Below are 4563 nucleotides of genomic sequence, written 5' to 3'. Positions count from 1 at the left end.
TTCCATACGTAGTCAGTTTCAATGAAACATGTTTTAATACTACAATGCATAGCAATTTTAATAAAATATTTTTTATTCCGGAACATTTTCTATTAGATTGAGTTGTATTTCCAAACAATTTTGAGAAGTAATTACACCCGTTTCAAATATCTGTGTATCAAAGTGTAGTTTTAAAAATATACTATATATTTCCTGTCCATTAGGTTTCATGAGTACCTAATTTTGTCCAACAATTTATACTCAAAATGATTTTCTTTTTGCATTTTCATTGTCGGTTGAATCAAAATAAATATTTCTTCAGCTGAGACATCTAATTATGCTAATTTTTATGTAGCAACTAAGTCGTACAGTGATCGACCGACCTTGAGATACATGTGGTTCTACCATGCCAGAAAAAAACTTTTTTGTCCGGTCACATTCTTTCTTCTTATTTTAAACATGTACATAAAATGATATGACAATAAGTCTTGATTACATATATGTGACTGAATATAAATATATATGCTTTCAGGATATGAACAGAACAAATTAAATTTATCGGTACATCTTTTATTCTGTCAAACTCTTCTTCTTTCCGCAGAACCGCACCCAGAATCGCAGAGAAGCAATTCTCAAAATTCATTGCTTGCAAATTTCCTTCAAGAACTACTCTTATTTGAATAGATTTTTGCTGCGACACAAATGTCTAAGGTTGGTTTCAAACAAGATTCTGAGACGAGGAAGCGGTAACGAGTACGAGTTTAACTTTGTATTTTCCCACCAGCAATTCGCTAAAACTCTTATTTCAAACTATATACTTACGAATTGACACACTTTGTTGAGTGAGCAATAAAAGGAACGAAAATTAGAAGAAGCAGAGATATCAACGAAGAGTCCTTTTCCCAGAATCAAATAATTAAAACGTACCTCGCTTTAAATGAATAGACGTTTGGAAAGTAAGAGTCGTACCGAAAGTACGATGCACTGAGAATGAAAAAATATGGACCGGCGTAAGCAATGGCGATGAAAAACGAGACACTGGATTTATCACATATGAACACAGTCTCAAATGAAGCAATTTGCCGGCTAGTGTTCTTATGAGACTATGAGTGACGTCTCTGTTCGAGAAGGTACCTCCTGGTAATTTTTCCGGAACCTTCGCTGAAATCGATTCGCGGCGAATCTCACGTTTGCCAACTCCCCACCGGAATCAAGAAATCCTCTAGCGATAAGAAACCCGATTCGGAGCGTGAAAAGAAGCTGATTATATTTTCGAATCTGTTTCGAATTACTCTAAATTAAATTCTTATTTTTAATATTCTATATCTATATTAATAAAGTACGTGGGCTTCATTATGTCTGTCTGTCCGTCTGTTTAATCACATGCAAGATTCTGCGTTTCTGTTGTGTTTTGAAGCATTTTTATTTTACTATTATATTCTCATCATCACTCTCCCAGAGTTATGACATTTCCCAATTTCAAAAAAAAAACGGAAATGAACATTTTAAGCCAACCAACGAACGATATGAAAAAAAATCAGGAGAAGAAAAATGTTACTTTTCGAACGCCCTAAAAGATTGTCATAAATACATTTGGAATTTTCTTGAAAAATTGAAGATTCAAATTTTGATCTTACGAAAAATAATGAAAAATAAAAACTTCCTTTTTACGGTTAAACTATGTGAGATACGAAGAAATATGAACAGACAAAAATTGTGCATAAAAAAAAGATCTACGAATTTGTTAATCATCACATTTTATAGAAAGTGGAGTATTTGTTTTATTCATAAAAACATTCAAAATTAAAAACTTACATTTTTTGAAAAACGACACCAAGCTACCAAAAAATAAATATACCAAATTTGTTCACATTTAACATTTTTTAAACTGATTTAAAAAGGCACAAGGTAAGAAAAAAATTAATAGGTACAAGTTGCTTGTCCAAAAAAGAGCTATAAAGTTGTAATTAAATATTTGTTGGTAGGAGGCGTATTTTTCGTTCAAATCGTAAAAATTAAAATTGGAAATAAAGAAATTAATTTTTTGGAAAAACACCACAATGTGCAATGACATGTTAGTTAATAAAATTGTTTTTAGAGGATGTGCACTTTTTAAATTATGACAGCAAGACAAAAAATACATTTGTTTCAATATCAACGCATATTATGAATTATTATGATATAAATTTATTAAAATGATACATTTTTTAGGGTAGCTGAGAAATTAAATTAACATAAAATAAAGTACAAATATTAAACTAATCATAAAAAATAAAAAATTTTTGCTTTATTTTGCAATATCTGAATAAGCACGATATAAGTGATGATGATGCTTTTTGTTAAACCCGAAGGAGCTTTAACAAAAGAAAATTCACAATCATCAAATGACAATCACCTAGGCGCGCTCAAACTTGCGAGCGAAGCGAACCGTGCGCGATGAGAATTTGTCTGCGCAGCAGGCAGCTTTTTTAATTCATACAATGATGGTTGACGTTTCAAAATTAAAATTTCAATTAAAACTCGAGCAATGTCGAAACGAATTTCCATTAATTTATCGTTCTTGCCCCTCTGTTCGTAAAGATTTTCCCTGGTCACTTAAATTTTTAGCCTTTAAGCATAAATCATTTATAATTTAAACTATTTTGATAAAAAAAAATTGAAAAGTAAAGCTTTGAGGTGGAATAATAATTTGCAGTACATCCATGCTATAGACTATCCGCAATCTCGATTTAACAGTCTCGAATCTCGTTTTTCAATAATGATTCATTATAGCCATATGAAGCAGCATGTAATTGATCATTAGTTTAAAATATATTGTAAGTGGGAGTGGAATAAATAAGGAGAGAAAGGAGAATTTTCGAAAAATACTTTGTAATAGATTATTAAGTATGCTAAAAATTGCCTTGAAGATTGTCTAGATATTAGGAAGTATAACATGTCCAAGTTGTACCTCTTCCATCATCAAAGAAAAAAGAAAGGCCAAATTCACAAACCACGTACACACCGCGCAGTTTGCCTTCAAAATGAAGCAACCTTTGACTGCTGCTAAATTACGTGATATAATGTCAATGCGTGCAAAGATTTGACCATTCATTCGGAATATCACACATTTTACGAAAATTTATAATCTATCCAACAGAAAATTACTTCACAACGTTCTACAGAGCAGGGGAATTATGATATTGATGCCAAGCATATTTGAAAAATTTTTTGTTTGAAATATGTACCATTAATCTTCTGTATTCTATTAATTTTGAAAGTTTCGAAGATTTTGAAACCAAGCACTTCATTGATACCTAATTATTATGAAATTTATGATGTACGATTTTCCCAGGTTCAGTCTAAGAGTAAGTTTAAAGGTGTTCCAAACAATCGAAAATGCATGGAAAAATTTAAAAAATTTTTTTAGTAATATTAGGGGTTATAATCATTTTTCAACATAATCACGAAACCGATACAGAAATTTTTGGTAGCCGAAGAATAGCTGCTTTTATTTTGTGTAGATCACATTATCGGTCAGTCCCGGACCCCTCACAAAAGGAGTACTGCTGCTGCCACGCAACAATGCAAGACCTCATACAGGAAGAATGGCCCAAGATTAATTGCCAGCTTTTGGATGAGACATTTTCGACCAGATAGCGTATTCTCCAGATTATTCGCTCCCAGTGATTACCACTTGCTCCCAGTACTTAAAATTCATGTAGGAATAATGAGGCGGTGAAGACAGTGGTCGGCGCTTGGATGAAGAAGATAGGCCTAAAATGGTACAATAGTTTTAAAAATTTGTCCATAATCTACCAAAAATATTTGGATCGGGCTAGTGATTATGTTGAAAAGTTATTATAACCCTAAAATTTGTAAATAATTTTTGTTTACACTTTTCGACGGATTTCTAATTTTTTGAAATACCTTTAAACTTACTTTTAAACTAACCCTTCTAAGAATTTTATTTGTATTAGAGTTTTAGATTTAACTGATTGTCATCCCTACGGAAAAATCCTATATAGGTTCCTATATAGGAACCTTCATAGGATCCTATATAGGTTCTTGTATAGGACCCTCCCCAATAATGTACCTAATGTTACCTAATGGTAGGTAATGGTACGTATGTCTCCAGGCAAAAATACTATAAACGTAGATGCGGTGCGGGCTTAGTTGCCTGCCATAAATATAGACGGCGCGTCCGGCGGAAAAAGTCACTTCCCCTCTACACACCGCCACCCGTAGATAGCACCAACGAAGTCCCATCGTTATATTTTGCTGTACAGCCACTTGGAGCGCTGTAAGCAACTCTCAGTAGGCCCCTCGAGGCACTCTAACCGTTACTTAGCTCGGACAAGAACCATTTGGATTGAAAGTAAATTGTCAATTAAAAAATTTTTACATTTATAACTTTGCAAAACATGGTTATTTAAATAAATACCACAAATATAAGTCGATGAGTAATTTATATTACGGTTTCATATCTTTTCCACTAATTCTAAAATTATAAATTATAATTTTCATTCTATATATTAACCATATATAGTTCTTTAATATTATTTAGTTTTTATTTTTATTTTTGTGGACTGCAATTTATACGGA

The 4563-nt window shown here is 32.2% G+C and overlaps 1 protein-coding gene across 2 annotated transcripts in view; it reads right to left on the bottom strand.

Moving 5' to 3' along the window:
* Positions 1-1059, bottom strand: part of LOC117177884 (alpha,alpha-trehalose-phosphate synthase [UDP-forming]) — a 285945-nt gene extending 284886 nt beyond the window's left edge. The window contains exon 1 of one of the 2 annotated variants that reach the window (XM_033368945.1): positions 802-1059. The gene's annotated coding sequence lies outside the window, so the exon portion shown is untranslated. The remainder of the gene's footprint in view (positions 1-801) is intronic. The other variant, XM_033368946.1, reaches the window with a different exon arrangement.
* Positions 1060-4563: the final 3504 nt, after the last annotated feature.

This window comes from Belonocnema kinseyi, chromosome 8, assembly GCF_010883055.1.
Source record: "Belonocnema kinseyi isolate 2016_QV_RU_SX_M_011 chromosome 8, B_treatae_v1, whole genome shotgun sequence".
Lineage (NCBI taxonomy): Eukaryota > Metazoa > Arthropoda > Insecta > Hymenoptera > Cynipidae > Belonocnema > Belonocnema kinseyi.
Note: the sequence above shows the minus strand (reverse complement) of the source record. Positions and strands in the feature narration are given on the sequence as shown.